The following is a 19,482-nucleotide window of genomic DNA, read 5'->3' as shown; positions in this document are numbered from 1 at the left end:
CGAATCGATGTGGTTCGCCTTACTAAGTGGGGCACTCGAGAAGTGTTCTTTATGAAAGATGGATTACTTTATAGAGAGTGCTATCTTCGCAACGGGAGAGAAATCAACAGGTTGTCTTACCAGTGTGTTTGCGTGCGTATGTTCTGAAGGAAGCCCATGACAGTCCTCTGGCCGGACATCAAGGAATGAAACGCACGAGCGACCGCTTGCAGGAGGCGTTTTATTGGCCCGGAATGCAGGCAGAAACAAAGCGGTTTGTTCTGTCATGCGACGTCTGCCAAAGGACGGTGCCTAAAGGACGACTAGCTAAGGCTTCGCTAGGCCAGATGCCTATTATCGATACGCCCTTTGAGAGGGTGGGGATAGACATAGTAGGACCAATGCAACCATCCTCGTTGAAAGGCAACCGATACATTTTGGTGCTAACAGATTTTTCGACGAGATATTCCGACGCTGTCGCGATACCATTATTGATGCACCTACTGTTGCAGATGGACTTCTTGAGATGTTTTCAAGGATTGGAATTCCCAAAGAAATACTTACAGACAGAGGCTCCTGCTTCACGTCTAGTTTAATGCAGGAAGCCATGAAGGTTTTGTCTGACAAGATGATGACCACAACACCCTATCACCCCATATGCAATGGTCTAGTGGAGCGCTTCAACGGAAGCCTGAAACAAATACTCCGAAAACTGTGTCATGAAAAACCTAGATATGGGATCGGTATCTAGCACCCCTGCTTTTTGCATACCGGGAGGTTCCCCAAGCAAGTATGGGTTTCTCACCGCTCGAGCTTATCTATGGCCGATACGTACGAGGACCAATGTCAATAATGAAAGAGCTGTGGACGCAAGACGAAGTGGACCACGAGTTAAGGACAGCTTATCAGTACGTTCTGGATCTACGCGAACGTATTGAAGACACCCTGCACCTGGCCATAAACATTTGTTAACATCAAGGGAGTACCAGCGTCGATGCTACAACAAGAAAACAAAGAAGCGTGATCTAAAGGTTGGGGATCAGGCTCTTCTCCTTTTACCTCAAAACAAGCTTCTGCTCGAATGGAGAGGACCGTTTCCCGTTGTCGGCAAGAAAAACGACGTAGACTTCTTGCTTGACCTGGGGAACAAAGTCAAACGCTTTCACATTAACAGGCTAAAGAAATACTATGAACGTACTATGGTGTCGAAGGACATGAACCTTGCTTTTATCGCCATTGAAGACGAAGCTTGTGACGTACAAGTACCATGCTTCAGTAACAAGCAAAATGATAGTTTGGCAAAGTCAAACTCGCTGACACCGCCGTTACCGTCGTTGACACCGTACGTCGCTGACACCGACATCAGCCTTTAGCGTATCTACAGAAAGAGGTATTTGAACAGCAGAGTACTCCGTTGGAGCCTGTTGTTACAGGAATACACGTTCACTGTTAACTACATCAAAGGAACAGAGAACGTTTGGAGCAGACTACATGAGTCGCATCTAGATATGAGCGATAGTTTCGTTTTGTTGCACATTATGAGGTGTACTTAAAGACTGCAAGTGAAAAAAAAATACTGACATGTGAATGTAGTTCTCGGTTGTGTTGTCACCTGGACGGTGAGATTTATCGTGCACTTAGCTGAAGTTTTGTTATAGGGCACAAAACTTTTAAAAGGGGGACTTGTGTGATGGGAGAAGTGCGCGAATATCGTGTGTGGTGTGACGGAGCCGACATGGACAGATCGACACGGGAAGAAGCGCAGCGGCGAGACTTGGGCGAAGACGAAGATGACGATGGATTGTGCCACGAGGCCTCGAGTGGAAAAGATTGGCGGGTGGAATGACGTAGCTGAAGGTGGGCGCGAGAAGCGTGCGCGTGGAGTTGCGACGGCAGTGTTCGATCGAGGGAAGGAACGTGGAGGCTGGTCGTCAGCGTCACGGTCGGGTGTAGTCCCGAGTGCCTGGCAGAGCTCAAGGGTCGGAGTGGCCTGCTTCACTTGGCCTCAACTGCGACGGCGAGTCCATGGAGCCAGCCGGGAGCTACCGCAGCCACCAGTAACACCGTCGGGTGTAGGCCCGAGTGTTTGGTTGCGGTCCCTTGCCCACACGTTCGTGTAGAAGACTGCGTGACTTGGGTCCACGGTCTTCGTTCCACGCCATCTCCGTCTAGGCATCCACGTGAGCGGTGCCCTGTTCTTCACCGAACTCCGACGACAACGGCAGTCCCGCGCTGACATATCTTCCACGTCGACGAGTCCCGCGTCGGCGCATAGAACTCACCGGTGAGACTGTTTCGATCACGCTAGGACTAAACTTGTTCATATGTCTTCTTTGGTTTCATAGGTTGTAAAGTGTCGTCTTACTATTAGTGTTCGATGTTGTGTGTGTTATGTTCGTGAGTTTCTCCATAAAGCGAAAAAAAAAACGGAAAACAGCCTCGCCTTTTTTTGGAGAACGTTACTGTCTTCGACGCAACGTACTCTGGTCTCTTGTTCATTCTCGAGAATCCCATCACATAGCTACTATTAAAGGGACACTAAAGAGAAAAAACGATTTCACTCGTATATCCTACGTAGTTTCGTAGTTTTTCTACAGTATATAGAATATTTGAATTGCGGCCATCGCCACGCGGCTCCGATTGGAGCGGGTGATGCCGCCTTGTGTGTTTCTTTTGAGTGGCGCGAGCTCTCACATACACGTGATAGCCAGATTCAGTAAAGAAGAAGAAAAATCACACCATCTCCCGCTAAAAGGGACCATGAGGCGATGCGAAGCAGTGTTTCGGCATGTAGAGCCCGCGTTTTAGAGGTGGAGTGGTGAGGGGGAAAGATGAGAGGGGGAAAGGAGAGGGGGAGGGTGAAGGAGCGAGGTAATGAGGAGAGGGGAGGGGAGATTGGACGGGAGAGGAGGAGTGGAGAGGTGGAGTAGAAAGGAGAAGTGGAGAGGGGGAAGGGAGAAGGGGTGGGAAAGGGAAGGGAAAGGAGATGTGGAGCAGGGAAGGGAGAAGGTTTGCGCATGCGCAGTAAGTGGTCACGCCGCACACCACCACCACCACCACACACCGGATTGAACTCCGCTATAAATGCTTCATCTAAAATATGCACGCTGCTGAGAGCTAAGAAATGTAGTTCTATCACATCATGAAATTTACCGTGTTCCATTTGAAAAAAAAATAATGCACTTTTTATTTCTGCCTCTTACTTAAGGAGCCCTCACCAGGTTTGATAATTTGGAGCTTATGAGCAAAATGCATGCACTGGGCGTTCACGATCGCTTGGCCAAACTTTGCAACCCTTCGCGCCGCCGAACTGGGTCAAATTTTAAGTTGTACGCTGATTGCCCTTCTTCTCGCGGGTGCGCTCCCAGAGAATGAGGGGACCAGCTACACGATGCAGTGGCCCTACCTAGAGGGTAATACAGTGACGCCAGTGCTCTACGCAGGGGACTGTGCTCTGACGTTGCCAACAGTAGCACGTGACACTGCGATAAATATTTCGCACGACATCTGCAGTTTGTGTAACTTGTTGCTTAATAGGTGAATAAAACTTGAGAGAAATATTAAAACTCACAAACGGAATGTTTGCGCTCTGTTTTTTAATTTTTACACCGAATCATAGTGAGTGCAAGACCCTGTTATACTTCGTTTAGTTTACTTTGATTTATTACACAAAACAATCCTATATTGCTCAAGTCTGCAGGCTACAATACAACCTATCTTTCGCAATGGGTTCGTGTGTTTTTTACGCAGGCGCTAACTTTGTACACCATTTTTCCTGATGTATACTACTTTAAAGGGAAACAACCAATTGGTTTAGGTTCATAAATCCTACCCTACAAACTAATGTCGTTAATGTGACCACAATATGCTTATTATTTGAGGAGAAACTGAAGGTGAAAGTTTCACTTTAAAATTTCGCGTTGAAGTGCCAGGCGGGATGTCAGGAATTTAAAAGCGAGTTTTTTCCATTTTGGGTACACTGGCTCGACGAATTTTTCTGAAACTTAGTATGTTCGTCTCTGGTCACCACAGCGGACAATGTACTCAATTTTTGCTGATTACCAAATATGTAGAACTTTGCAAATGCCGTTAAATTCTATTAGGTCACGGTGTTCTGGATGGATGGATGGATGGATGCTATGAGCGTCCCCTTTATAACGGGCGGTGACATGTCTACCACCAGGCTCGAAAAAAAACAAAAAAACGAAAAGCTTCCTTGTTTCAAGTTGGCTTAATATCTTATCTACACTGATTAAATCTATGTTATTTTACCAAAAAAAATATAAATTCACGGTCCATCTCTCTGCCTCTCAAGGCAGAATGACCTTATTTTGCCCCATTATTTATTTTTGTACTTTATCTCTACTTTCTGCCACCAATACCCGAACCGTCTCTTACTTCTTTCTACCACGGACGTGTTCAGCTGTCCATTGTTGTCCCTAAAACCCAAGGCTTCATGTAGACTCGTGCCCACACGTATAACTGGGTGAATATCGCCACATTCAATCAGTACATGTTCCATCGTTTACTTAGTTCCCCCGCAGCATGTACATTGTTCTTCTTCGTTACTGATCTGGCTTATAACTACGCGTTCTAAGGCAGCCCGCCCTTGCTTCAAACAGCAAAGCGCTTCCCCTTGAATTATCATAAAACCTTTCCCTCCTCATTTCGTTTTTCCCTTTCGGTAGTTACTCAGAGCCATCTTCTTTTCCATCGCTGCCATCCAATAAGTCCTCTCCGCCTCTCTGACCTTCTGCTTAATGCTCCTTGTTGCCATATCGCCCGCACTGCTAGCCGTATACTTACTGGTGAGCCTGCTAGTTCTTTCTCTCCACTGCGTGTCAACGCTTTTTCTATACAAATACCTGAAAACCTACTCTGCCCATCTACTCTTCTTCATTTTCCTCAGCCTCTCTTCGAATCTCATTTTGCTCTGAGCTTCCCTCACTTCAAAGCCTGTCCATCCCATATCACCCTTCACAGCCTCATTTGTCGTCTTCCCGTGTGCGCCCAACGCGAGGCGGCCCACCGTCCTTTGATTTACATCCATTCCTGATTGTACCTCTGTCTTCATGCACACCACTGAGTTCCCAAATGTAAGGCCCGGAAACATCACACCCTTCCACAGCCCACGAAGCACCTCGTACCTATCGGTACGAGGTGCTTCTGTTCGGGAATGTAAGCGCAACCCCTTTTCGTGAGCTCAATATAGCCCCTCTCGGCTCTGCGCGGCATTTTGCCCTTTACTCCAGACACTTATATGCGACGCGCAACTATTCCTTCATTCTGCTGGGGGGCGATCGGAGATCTGTTCGTTCCGCTTGTTCGTTCTCCTGGGGAAGAACAAGCGCGCTGATTGGATGAAGCGGGGAGATGCCACTCAAGGCCGGGGGGTGTCGCCATTTCTTTTTTTTGCTTGATCTTTCTTTTTTGGTGACGTCATATCGCGTCATAACGAGTAGGGTGATCGGAGATCTCTGTTCTGCGCCGTTCGTTCTGCACCCTTTCTGGCGGCGCACGCGATTAGCCGAAGCCGGAAAAAACCACGTCTCTGAGGGGCGTAGCCATTTTTCTTTTTGCTTGATCTTTTGTTTTTTGGTGACGTCATACCGCGTCATAACGAGCATGTGTCTGCTACAAACGAAGGGATCGCGAGGCCGTTCGCACGCGTTCTCTCGAGCGAACAAACGGCTTCGCACGGCATGATGCGGCGGTTGCGGCTGCCGCAACAGCTGCCGCAACAGTGCGGCGTCGCTTTCGGTTCTCCAAACGAACAGTGCGAACGAAAACGGGCCTGCCACTGGGCTGTGGTCTTACGCGCAGGGACTCTTAGTCAAAAGCGCTACCAGCTCTTGCACGTGTCGTCCCGGCCCTCAGGGGCGTAGCCAGAAATTTTTTTCGGGGGGGGTTCAACCATACTTTATGTACGTTCGTGCGTGCGTTTGTATGTGTGCGTGCCTATATACGCAAGCAAAACTGAAAAATTTTGGGGGGGGTTTGATCCCCCCAACCACCCCCCCCCCTTGGCTACGCCCCTGCCGGCCCTCACTCGTGAACGACGGCCCCAGCGGGCGCGACGGCGTAGCTATCTGTGGGGTGCTCTTTTATAAAAGCCTGCAGAAGCTCCCTTGACGATCCGACGCCCGGGAGCCAAGCCAGCATTCCGGTGGGACGACATTTTGAAAAACTGCGCCAACAGCTACTTTTTTTTGCATGCGCGACTTAACATAGCAAGCACGTTAGAAAAACTAACACCAATAATATCAGCACTCAAAGCTATTGCTGTTTCAGAAACTGCTTGAGCTTGAAAAGAAAAACATATATTTTCGTATACAATGTATTTATTAGAAGGCGAGAAACACTTCGTTTTGAAATATTCGGTCCCTTTGCCGAAGACAAACGATGCGCGTCTACTTCCGGAAAGCTCGCCGCTCACCGCTTGACGATTGACTGTCGTCTTCCTCTCGGCGGAAGAGAGCTGCGGACCGCCCACTTTTGTGACGTAACACCGCCAGAACGAACGCGGAACGAACAGAGATCTCCGATCCCCCCCCCCTGAGCCTCACTCTCGCTGTGCAGGTCACGTGACCATCGCATCGCCAACGTTGTTAACGGCACAGGGTCGACTGAGACAGTTTTAACGTAAACATAATTGAGATACATATAGCATTGCCACCCTTACACATAACCAGAGCTGTGACCGCGAGACCAACACACAGTGCACGACTCTGGCCAGGTGGTGGTCCCATATTAGTTCATTGGAAACGGTTCGCCAGAGGTTATGTGATCCAAGCATAGCCTTTGGCCTTTGCGTACTCCAGGTTGGGATCTGCTAGCCGGTGGGATGATGATGTGTAACTTAGGGAGTCACACGTGACCGCAACGCATTGTCTCGGGTTAAATGCTATAGAGCTTCGTTCGCTTCCAACCACACTCAGTGATCGACCGGAGGTCGTTTGTCCATCGTGAAGAATTGACAGGGGGTTGGAGTCCCATTGACATTTGCGTTGTTACGGTAAAAAATCCTTAAGGTGCCCTAATAAACGCGCAATTTGACCGTCGATATACGTGGGCGTCGGGAATAGTATGGCATCGCCTTCGAGTAGTCGTTAATGAATGCAGGAGTGATTAGACTTTCGCTAGTTTACATTGATTTATTACGCAAGCGAACCATGATATTTTTTAAAGTCTCCATGCGAAAATACAGCCTATATTTCGCAATGGTTACACGTGTTTTTACTCAGGCGCTGACTTCGTACACCATTTCGCTGATGTGTAGTAAAGGGGGGAAAATGCGACAAAAATTTGAAAATGCGAATATTTTATTTTCTTTCGCTCGCTACCATAAAACATCAATGCAGGAACTTTTTTTGGTTGGTACAAGGTATGTGCTGCATAAATATGGCGATGTTATGACTGTTAAAAAGTTATTTTTAAAAGAAACAAAAGATGCTCCAGATGTCTCATTTTGCCCCAACCTTCGGGGCAAAACGAGACGCTGCGTGAGGCAAAACGAGACAGTGTGAAAAAATTTTATCATTTGAGTTCTTGCAGTAGAAGCACTTCAAATTCACTCCGTGGGCCCCCACGCCGTTTTTGAGCCCAGCCTTTGCACTCCACGCATTGAATCCAAGCAGAACTCCACGTTGTGTTGCCCCGAAACTCCTTGTCAGAGATCAGCAGACGACAAAGAAGAGGAATTGATAGTGCTGTCTCCGCAGCTAGCGCCAAGAAGTCCGTGCACCACTATATCATGTACTTTTTTGTGTTCGATTGTCGCCATTAAAAGGCATTTCGTTGCAGTCTCATGGATCCGTCTTTCTGGCGGCGCTACGAATAGAAGGCCGACGTTCCGCAACATATGGTGCCGAAAACCACGGGATAACGAGCGGATCCAACGACGTGGACAACGAGCGACGGCGACAATGAGTTTCCACTAGATACCGCAGCCGGAGCAACCTGATCCTCATTGGAACCGCACCCAGGGAAGTAACGAGCGGAGCCGGCTACCTAACGAACAAGTAAGCCGTGATCCTAAGCAGACATGGACCGCCTGAAAGCGAAACGTGCTGCTAGGCGAAACCAGTCAACGAAAGTTATGAATGAGGCGACGACGTTGTTGGAGAGTGAGTGCAACGACCGAACGGCGTTAAGCAAGGTTATCGACAAGCTCGTCACAAGCCGTGACGAACTTCGGAAGATCAATGCGAGCTCGAGGAAGTGATTCCGGTAGAGGAACTTGAGAGGGAGTACGAGTCTGCGGCGAATTATGACGAACAGGCACTCGAGACTCTGACGCGCCTGCGGTGCCGGCTTGAAGATCTCAGCCTAGGTAACACGCGACAGACTTCTCTTTCGACGACGCTCAACACGCCGCCTGCCCCAACACAGCTGCATACCACAGCTTCGGACCTCGTCTTCCAACGCTAACCATTAAGCCGTTTCATGGGGACTTGTGTCAATGGACGTCATTTTGGGAGAGATTCAACGGAACTGTCCACACGAATCCAACTCTGAGCACGACGGATAAATTTCATTACCTACACAACTATTTGGTAGGTGAAGCAGCAGCTGCAATTGCCGGACTACCAACTACGGAAGCGTGCTATGAAAGTGCTATCCAGCTGCTGAGCAGAGGTTCGGGGACAAGAGCAGGATCGTACAGCAGCACTTCAGAGCGAGGTAGTTGGATACGAGGGAGTTGCGAAGGCTTTATGACGCAGCCCAGCTGAATGTCCGCTGCCTCAACGTCCTAGACGTCCCAACTAGCAGTTTTTCGGCGATGCTCTACGACGTTATGCTTCAATCCTTGCCACAAGAAATCATCGTGGCGTTCTACCGCCATAGACGTCTCCAGGAGGAAGCACAAGGCACGGGACGCGCTGCTTCAGGAGAGCCAACCACAACGCCTTGCGAAAACCTTGAGCAGCTCTTGCGGTATACACAGATAGAGCTCGAAACGAGAGAGCAATGTGCTCCATCGATTCCTCTATCAAAGGCAGCGGGAACAACAGAAAGCATGTGCCGTTGTCATCGGTCCTACATGCATCCGAAGAATCGAAGCAAGTACGCAACAAATGTTTCTTTTGCAAGTCTGAGAGGCGTGAAACCGAGGCATGCAGCGCTACCTTGACCATTTCAGAGAAAACGAACCGGCTCGCTAAATTTATGCGGTGCTATCGATGTACTATGAAGGGCCACCGCGCAAACGAGTGCCGGCGGAGGTTGGTGTGCGTGACATGCAAAGACAGGCATGCTACAACGATGTGCGACCCAGTTTATCGTGCGACAAGAGGCGAAAAGTCACCCAACATGGTCTCTGCTGCTACTAAGCCAATAAAAGAAGAGTCACCGCGGTCGACTGCCGTTACAACGTGTCAACTTGACGAAGCCGTCAACTTACAGACCTTCCGTTCTTGGATTGTCGGTTTCACCGAGACGTCTTATATCAGAGGCATCATCGACGGAGGCAGTCAACGCACATTCATTAAGGAAGATCTCGTGACACGGTTGGGACTAAAAATCCTTAGAGAGACTTGCCTTGCGGTGAACACGTTTGCATCAGACGCTCCTTCTTGTGTGAGAAAGTGCAATGTCGTCGAGGTTCGCGTACGTAGCCAGTTTGATTACAACGAGCACGTCATCGAAGCCATCGCCATGCCAGTAATTTGTCACGACATCCCTGCCACGGCTATGGAATGCTCCTTCGCAGCCATATTGCGAGAGCGAAATTATCGGCTGGCAGATGAGCAAACTGTGCCTAGAGAGTGTGGCGAAAAAGGCATTAGCCTGCTCATAGGATCTGATCAACTGTGGAAGATCGTTAGTGGCGACATCATACGCAGCACGGAAGTACAAGGATTGGTAGCGGTCAAGACCACTCTTGGATGGACGCTCCAAGGTCCTGTCACAAAAAAGAGCTTTATAAGCGGAACATCCGAGGTGATGATCTGCGTCTTGCGAGTGCAAGCTGAAGAAAGCAAAGGATTGGAGCAAAAAAACATACTGGAGTCCTTTTGGACGTTGGATGCCATGCGAATTGCACCCACGGAAGCAACTCACGGGCACGCAGACACCTTGTCTGTTTTCGAGAGTAAGATGACAAAGATCGGAAAACGGCACCAAGTAGCCGTGCCACGTAAAAACCCGGACATCGAGCTGCTACAAGTCAACTACAGCGTCGCACTTACCCGACTACGAAATCTTGTTAAACGTATCTCGAAGCCAGAAGGATTGCTGGAGAGATACGATACAGCGATACGTCAGTAGATTGTTTCCGGCCATGCTGAAGTTGTACTTGACAACGAATCAATGAATGGCCATGCGTACTACATGCGACAGGGAGGTCATTCGAGAGGAATCACTTACCACCAAGCTCCTTCGGATCACAGCATGGATGCAGCGTTTTGTGTCCAAGGTTAAGTTCAAGACTAAGGAAGATGGAGCCATATCTGCTGAAGAAATCTTGGCAGCCGAGAGATACTGGATCCGCCAAGTTCAATCTGAATCGTTTCCCGACGAGCGGAGGTGGCTAGAAGAAAAACAAGGTTCACCCAGTAACTCATGGGTAGCGCAACTCCACCCATTTGTCGACGAAAGCGGGCTTCTACGCGTCGGCAGAAGGCTAGAAAATCTCAGGGACAGCTGGGACGCGAAGCATCCATTCCTGCTTCCAAGTCGACACCGTTTCACTGAGCTGGTATTTGCCGATGCCCATCGGCGAGTCATGCACGGAGGAGTAACGCGACAGTACACAACGTACGCGAACGCTTCTGGATCCCGAGAGCGCGACAAGCGGCAAAGAAAGCGATCAACCGATGCCTGACATGCGTGCGTCTTTGCACGAGGCCCACCGTGCCGCCGTACCCGCCGCTTCCAGCTTGCCGCGTCGAGAAGAAACCTTTCGACACCACAGGAATTAATTTCGCCGGACCATTGTATGCGAAGTCTTCCGAGAGCTCCGATTCCAAAATGTACATCGTTCTTTTCACGTGTGCAGTGACAAGAGCATTGCACTTGGAACTGCTCTCGGATATGTCGTCAACTGCTTTCATGTTGGCATTCCGGCGTTTTAGTGCAAGAAGGGGACTGCCAAGTACCATTTACTCCGACAATGCCCTTACCTTCAAGAGGACGTCTCGGGAGCTACAAAAAATGTGGAAAGTTATTCGAAAAGACGACTTCCAGGCTTATATTGCAAACCAAAGGATACAGTGGAAGATGGTTGATAGTGGAACTATCAACCATCTTGACTGAGGTTGAAGCGGTTCTCAATTCACGGCCACTAACGTATTGTCTTGATCAGGCCAGCGAACCTGCAGCTCTCACGCCAGCGCATTTCCTAGTCGGCCAGCAACTGACGACGTTACCAGAAGGAAATACATTGTCAAAACAAGGAGCAAGCCACAGGGCCAAGACTACCAGCGCCGTTTTCAACATCGACAGAAAATGATGGAAGACTGCTGGAAGCGATGGAAATATGACTATTTGCTTCAACTACCATCTGCTCATCGCTCACCCGCGCATCACTCAAGAATCGTAAAGCTCGGCGACATCGTGATTGTGGACAATCCTAACACGCCCAAGTTATTCTGGCCACTAGCCGGGTTCAAGAAGTGTACCCAGGAAACGACGGAGTGGTATGCGCCTGTTTAGTGCGATTACACGGAGGCAAAGTAGTCGAGAGGCCAGTGCAGAAGCTACATAGTCTAGAGCTAGATCTCACCACATTTGAGGCCCCGGAGTATGTCGGAGATCAGCAGACGACAAAGAAGAGGAATTGATAGTGCTGTCTCCGCAGCTGCGCCAAGAAGTCCGTGCACCACTATCATCATGTACTTTTTTGTGTTCGATTGTCGCCATTAAAAGGCATTTCGTTGCAGTCTCATGGATCCGTCTTTCTGGCGGCGCTACGAATAGAAGGCTGACGTTCCGCAACACTCCTGAAAAGCATTCAGTGCATTTTTCATGTCGTTTTCCTCCCAGGAAGCTCTCGATAGCATTCTCTTGTGCGTCCGTACCATCCTAAGCATAAAAATACTATATAATGGGCGTCACTAAATGGTTCACTTAATAAGACAATCTCTAGGCAATTCAATGCCTTGTTCTCGAATTTTGCCCCTCTCACATGCCCGATTTCAAAAAATTTGCCCTTTGGCCCACGGCACCAATTGAACTAAACTTTTGGTGGAACGTAGCTAGTAGTATAAAGTAGCAATATAAATACTCACGTTGCTGTAATGACGCCGGAGTAGCTTCATGCACGGATCCCAATGTTTGGCCGAGCAGAATTTCGCCCCTTTTTGGCCGGTCACGAACACACTGACATCAGCCGCGCAATTTTTCCCGCGCGAACACTGTGAGTAATCATCACCTTTTGCACAAAAATTGTCGAAACTACCGGCACCTATCGTTGAAATAGAGAAACAAAGAAAAGGTACTTTTTGTATTAGCTGTAGAGGGCGGCAAATTCAAAATGTGGCGTTTTGCCCCGCATCTCATTTGTCTCGCCTTACCCTAATCCTTTAAAGGGAGCAATTAATCGGTAAAGGTTCATAAATACCTGCTATAGAAACTAATGTCGTTAATTTGACGACAATAGGCTTATTATCTGAGGCGAAACTGAAGGTGAAAGATTCACTTTAATATTTCAAATGTCCCGCCAGGATGCCAGGAATTTCAAAGCGATTTTTTTTTTCTCTTTGGCTACACTGGCTCGACCAATGTTCTTGAAATTTGGTATGTTCTTCTCCGGTTACCTCAGCCGACAATGTGCTCAATTTTTGCTGATTACGAAATTGGCAAAACTTTGCAGATGCCGTTAAATTCTATTAAGCCACTGTGTTCGGTTCGGAAGTGTAGGCGTATCTCCTTTTCGCTAAGCCTCACTGTCGCTCCTCTCAGTGGAACGCAGCATTTTCCCCTTATACGCGACACTTATCTGCGAGGCGCAACGCTTTCCTTCATTCTGCTGAACTTCACTCTCACTCTGTAGGTCACGTGAGCAGCACTTAACCAACGTTGTCAACGGCACAGGGTCGACTTATGCAGTTTTGCTGTAAACATCACTGAGACACATACATTATTCTTACCCTTAAACAGAAAACCAGAGGTGTGACCACGAGACGAATGCACAGTGCACGACTCTGGCCAGGTGCGGTAGGAAATTGGTTCATTGGAAACGGTTCGCCAGAGCGTATGTGATGCAAGCATAACCATTGGCCTTTGCGTACTGCAGGTTCGGATCTGCTCGCTGGAGGGATGATGCAGTGTATCCCAGGTGACAAACACGTGACCGGAGCACATTGTCTCGGTTAAAAATTGCTAGAAAGCTCGGCTGCCTTCCAACGTCAGTCAATTGAACGACCAGAGGTCGTTTGTCCATCGTGAATTGACAGGGGGGGTTGGTGTCCTAGTGACATTATTGTTGTTACTGTTGCAAATTGTGAAGACGAGGAGTGGCGCCATCATCATTGAGATCAGTATGTTCGAATAAAGGAGAGGTCAACAGGGGGCTTCACCATGGGGACGGCGGCCTGTCTATTTCTTTACATTTTGGTGCCGTGAAACCCGGGAGAGGACCTTCAGATGTGAGAGCAAGCGGACTTTACGAATTCTGAACCGCATCTGCAGCCTGGAGGACTTTTGTGAAACCGTCGTTCGGTGAAGCTGATGTGGGAGGCGGTGAAACGGGCGTGCAGTACGCAACGAGACTGACAAGCTTCTGCGACAGATGGGTTGAGATATCCAAAACGGAAAAGGAATACACATCTGTTCGGAATCTCATAGTAGCGGAGCAATTTATAAATAACTGCCATGATAAGTGGCGCTATTTTTGCGAGATTAAAACTGCCGTAAGCTTGAAGAGATGGCGGAAGCGGCCGACGACTTCTCAGAAGCTCAGCGACAGTCAAGCTTGCTTCTTTTCCGTGACGAAGGGGAGAACACTCCTGCAGTAAAAGGCGGTAATGCGACTCCAAGGGATCTAACTCGATTTTGTGTGTGACAAGACCGGTCACAGAGCTGCAGAATGCCGCGCTCGGACAAAGCAACCATACTGTGGTTATTGTCGTAAGACTGGGCACGACACCCAAGCGTGTACCAAGATACGTAGCACTACCCGGAAAGCATCATGTATATGGTCGCAAAAGGAGAACCTTGACGAAGTCAAGCAGGTGGAGGATGAAAAGGGCGAAGAGAATGTGGCTAGTGCAGTGAATACCGAACCAAGGGTGACGAAGCATCAGATGCAAGTGTTGCAGGGCGTCATATTCGGCAAGACTGTTTCAGTGTTACGGGACACAGAAAGTAATACGATGGTTGTGCGGCGTTCCCTCGCCAGACAGAGCACTTACGGGAACCACGGCGACGTTGTTCCTGGCGGATGGAAGTAGAATTAAGGTGCCAGAGGCAAAGGTGGAAATTTTTTCACCATACTTTTCAGGCATATGCATCGTAAAATGCATGATTTCCTCGTTATACGACATATCCGTGGGAAATTTGTCTGGATCACGTCAGGCTCACGACCTGATACAACATGGAAAGAGAAGCTTGCTGTACCGAAATTAGAGACGGACAGCGTAGCACGTATACGATACAAGGAGAAAGGTCATCACTTGAACCCCGTGCTGAGCGGCATCAAGAGCACAAAGTCCCAGCGGGATTCAGCCACACTGAAGGTCGACACATTGAAAGCGACCAGAAAGGATCTCGAAATTGCGCAAGCAGAAGACAAGACCTTGGATACCTGCAGAAGTAAAGTCGAACCAGTGTATTATTCAAGAGGATCAACGCATTATTCGTTTACCACAGAAAAGGGGATACTCTACCGCCATTACCGGTTATCCTCTGGCAAAATGCCAAAACAGCTGGTGGTTCCCAGGAAAATGCACAGCCAAGTGCTTGCGATGGCGCACGATAAGAACCATTGATCGTGTGCTAGGATCGTTCTATTGGCCTGGAGTACAGGAAGAAGCTAAAAGATATGTTCGATCTTGTGACATCTGCCAAAGAACGTACCCAAAAAGCAAAGTAGGCAAGGCACCACTTGGCCAAATGCCGTTGATTGAGACACCATTCGAGCGAGTGGCAATTGACGTTATCGGACCCTTGAAACCAGTCTCTAACAGGGGTACCCGATACATTCTGACAATGATTTACCTTGCGACACGTTATCCGACTGGCAATTCGGACAAAACCACCTCTTGTGACATCATCGAAAAGGCACACTCAATGCATCTTCCCCATTCACCTGTCAATTCCAGGAATACGAAAAAGTGTGACCAACCTGTTTCGGCACTATTCCAATTAGCCCAGTCACACTTATTTGAAAAATTTGGAGATTACGTTAAAGTATTTACGGACGCATCTGTACGCAGCGACGGCCTCGGCGCTTCTGCAGCTTTCTTTTGTCCTTCAACAGACATCAGACGAGTGTTTAAAATACCTCACTCGTCATCATTAGTGACTGCGGAACTCGCAGCGATTGATGTCGCCCTTAAGTACGTGAAAGAAGGACTGCCTACATCGAAAGTCGTCATCCTTACAGACTCTCATGGTGCCCTTTGCAGACTCACCGGAAAAGAGGCCGACAGCCCTATTCTCTGCAGTATCGTAGAATCAGCCCGCAAAATTCTCTCACGCGGGATGTCTCTAGCTGCCCAGTGGATACCTTCACACGTGGGCATTGCTGGAAATGGAGAGGCTGATCGCCTCGCTTCATCTTGTAATCATGATGACTGTGACTGCCCGGAAATTTCGTCTATGATGGAAAACGCTCGTCTGCTTGTACGCCACCACCTCCTAAAGCAGCACCCAGACCAGCGTGTCGCGAACGGATCGTTTCCTCCCAGTGTTCGTAGTCGTGGCTTGCCTCGTCGTTCCAGAGCACTGTTATATAAACTAAGAGTCGGTTCAGTATTGGTGCGCGAACGCTTATTCCGGCAAGGACGTGTGAACAGTCCGTTGTGTGCAGCTTGTGGCTCATGTGAAACACTTGAGCATCTTATAATACACTGTCCCGCGTTTGCTACGCAGCGGGCTTTGCTGATTAAGCAATATAAATTCCTCGGACTTAAATGCGCGTCCATCGACGATTACCTCTTTCCGAGAGGTTGTGTATCTCGACGCGACCAGGCACATCGAGCTCTGCTGACCTTTATGGACCAAACAGATCTGGCCACCCGTCTATAAGCGTTCCTTCTTGTGTGTGTGTGTGTGTGTTTACCTATTTTTGTTCAAGTCTTCGTCAATTTTTTTTCTTCACTTTCCTATCTCCTTTCCTCTTTTCTCCTCCTAACTTCCTTTCCTCTGTCTCTTCCCTCCTCCCGAAAGAGCAGGCAGGCGTTGTGCCCCTCTTGGTGGCAGTTGCCAGCTTGCTCTCTCCCTCTTTTCTCTGTGTCCTTGTGCTTGTATGTATACAAATCAAATAAATAAAGAAATATCCAGACGCAGTGGCCCTGCCCGCTATCGATTCGGCGACCGTGACAGAGGGCCTGTTGGAAATGTTTTCCCGCACTGGATTTCCCCGTGAGATTTTGTGCGATCAGGCATCTTGCTTCACGTCCGAGTTGATGAGAGATGTCGACGCTTTATTATCCATCAAACATCTGAGTTCGACACCCTACCACCCATGTGCAACGGTATGGTCGAAAGGTTTAATGGAACGCTGAAACTGATGCTGCGGAAACTATGTCAAGAGGATCCGAAATCGTGGGATCGGCTGCTTGCGCCACTCCTTTTTGCATACAGAGAGGTACCCCAAACCAGCATGGGATTCTCGCCGTGTGAACTTATCTATGGAAGATACGTTAGATGCCCTCTCAGTATATTGAAGGAGATATGGACGGGAGAACACATCGGTGATAAAGTGAAAACAACGTATGGCTACGTCTTGGATCTTCAAGATCGTCTTGAGAAGACGTGTCAATTAGCCCATAAGAACTTGTCACGAGCGAGGAAAACTCAAAAGCAATACTATGATCGGGCAAGCAAGAACCGTCAGTTAGAAGTTGGAGATCTTTCTTTAATCTTACTCCCTACCACAGAGAACAAGTTACTGATGCAATGGAAATGACCATTTCGAGTCGTTGGGAAAAAGGGTAACCGCGATTATTAATTGGACATGGGACATGGCAACAAGCTGTTCCACATAAACATGCTGAAGCACTATGAAAATCGGCAGCAGAGGACAAACCCTCAAACAGCATCTTTCGTGGTCATGGAAGAGAGGAGACAGACACACCACTGCCAGTTTGCAGGGCAACTCGAAGCGTTGGCGTGGAAGCGATTCCTATGGCCGAGGGACTGGAAGATGAAAAGCGGGTTGAGCTTGATAAGATTCTAGCTGCTTATGACGATGTCTTTTCCGACATACCCCGAAAGACAAACATTTTGGAGTGCCGCCTTCAGTTGACAACATCTGAACCTATTAACACTCCACAATACCCTTTGCCGATAGCAATGAAGGAAGTCGTCGAGAAGGAAGTTCAAGACATGCTGAAGCTTGGCGTCATCGAGCGATCGAATTCTCCCTACAATTCACCACTTGTTCTCGTCAAAAAGCCGGGTAACACTTATCATACCTCTGTGGACTTTCGGCGTATCAATGAGATTCTAATATCTGATACCGAACCCATACCACGAACGGACATAATGTTCAGAGGTCGGCACCAAGAGATATTATTTGAAGCTTGATCTGACGAAAGGCTATTGGCAAGTCCCACTCCATCGGGCTTCAAGACCAGTCACTGCCTTCTCGACGCAGTCGGGACATTACCAATTCATATATATGCCTTTCGGCATCAAGACGGCCTCCGCAGTGTTCACGAGATTAATGAGGACTCTTCTTCTTGGTATTGAAAACGTAGTCCATTACATTGACGACGTTCTCGTAGCTACAGCGACCTGGGAGGAACACGTGGAGACTTTACAACACGTGTTACAGCGAGTGCGTGAAGCAAGAGTAACCATCAAGCCTCAGAAATGTGAAACCGCCGTGGAATCCATCATCATCTTGGGTTATCGGTTAGGAGGCGGAACTATTCAACCAGCTGAACTCGACCTGAGACCAAGAAGCAGCTGCGATCTTTTCTGGGATTAGCTGGATACTACCGCGATTTAGTACCGCGATATTCCGAGAAGGCCCAGCCTTTAACGGAGTTAACCAAGAAAAGGGAGAAGAACAAGATCTGCTGGAACCACGAAAGAGAAGCGGCTTTTGAGACACTGAAGCAAGCCCTCTCATCAGGACCAATAGTACGAGCTCCTGATCCGAAGCGCATATTCGTACTGCGTTCGGATGCGTCCGACATGTCTATCGGGGCAGTTCTCATGCAGGAGCACGATGGGGTGTTACATCCAGTGTCGTACGCCAGCCGATAGCTACTACCACGAGAACGGAATTACTCCACCATAAAACGAGAATGTCTAACACTAGTGTTGGCAATAGAAAAGTTTCACATCTGTGTGTACGGAACGCAGTTTCTTGTGCAAACAGATCACCAACCATTACAATATCTAGATAAAGCCAAACATCTGAACCGCAGCGTACTAAGGTGGAGTCTGGCATTACAAGAGAATTCGTTTGTTATTCAACATATTGAGGCTCAGAGAATGCAGGCGACGATTTCATGAGTAGGCTGTAACCTAAGCTTTCACGGAAGTGTAGTGCAACTAGTTTACACTTTGTCTACAAGGTATTTCTGAATCATGTGGTTTATTCACCAGCAGAAAACAGATAGTCATAGTGCTATAGCTGACTACATGTTTTTTCTTTATGTGTGAAGGTGTGTGAATATTTATTGAGGACATACATCACCTGTATTCACTGGTGCGGTGCAGTGGTCTTGTGCAGACAAGTGGTGATTGTGACTACGACGTAGCTACAGTTTTTTTTTCGAGAAAAAAAACTTTCCCCGAAGGAGGGGCATGTGTGATAAGTGAAGTGGCCGTGCGTGTGGCGAAGTGGCTTAATCGTGTTTGAAGTGCGCGCCACAGAGACCATCGAAGAAGACGACGCACGAAAATCGGGGAACGTGCTGGTTCGAAGCAGAAGGAGAAGTGAGGCAGAGTGGCTGGAGGTCGAAGAACCAGGGCGTGGGAGCAGTGACCCGTCGGGTTGCGGACTCGAGGTCTCAGCAGGCTCCAACCTGGGGCTACACCAGTCGTCCTTGCGCTTCGGGCCTGGCGTGGGTGAAACGTCGCCAGGACGTTCCCGCCAGGCGAATCCAGGATCTACGGCAGCGAGCGCCAGCCAGCGTTCGAGAAGGGCATGGCAAACGCCTTGTGTGCTCCAGGTCAACGACCTCCGCAGTGAGCCGCGTTCTTGACCGCACCTCTCATCGGACGCACCGTTCTACCCCAGCGTCGGCCTTCCCATCCCAGCGTCGAGTTTGCCGCCGGGTCTTCACCACCGCTTTCCTCTCCGGTGAACTCTTTCTGTTTTTAGGGGCAAAGCTCCTTAAGGCGGCACCCGTTCGTCCCTCGTAGTCGTCGTCGTCGTAG

This window comes from Rhipicephalus sanguineus, chromosome 7, assembly GCF_013339695.2.
Source record: "Rhipicephalus sanguineus isolate Rsan-2018 chromosome 7, BIME_Rsan_1.4, whole genome shotgun sequence".
NCBI lineage: Eukaryota > Metazoa > Arthropoda > Arachnida > Ixodida > Ixodidae > Rhipicephalus > Rhipicephalus sanguineus.
Note: the sequence above shows the minus strand (reverse complement) of the source record.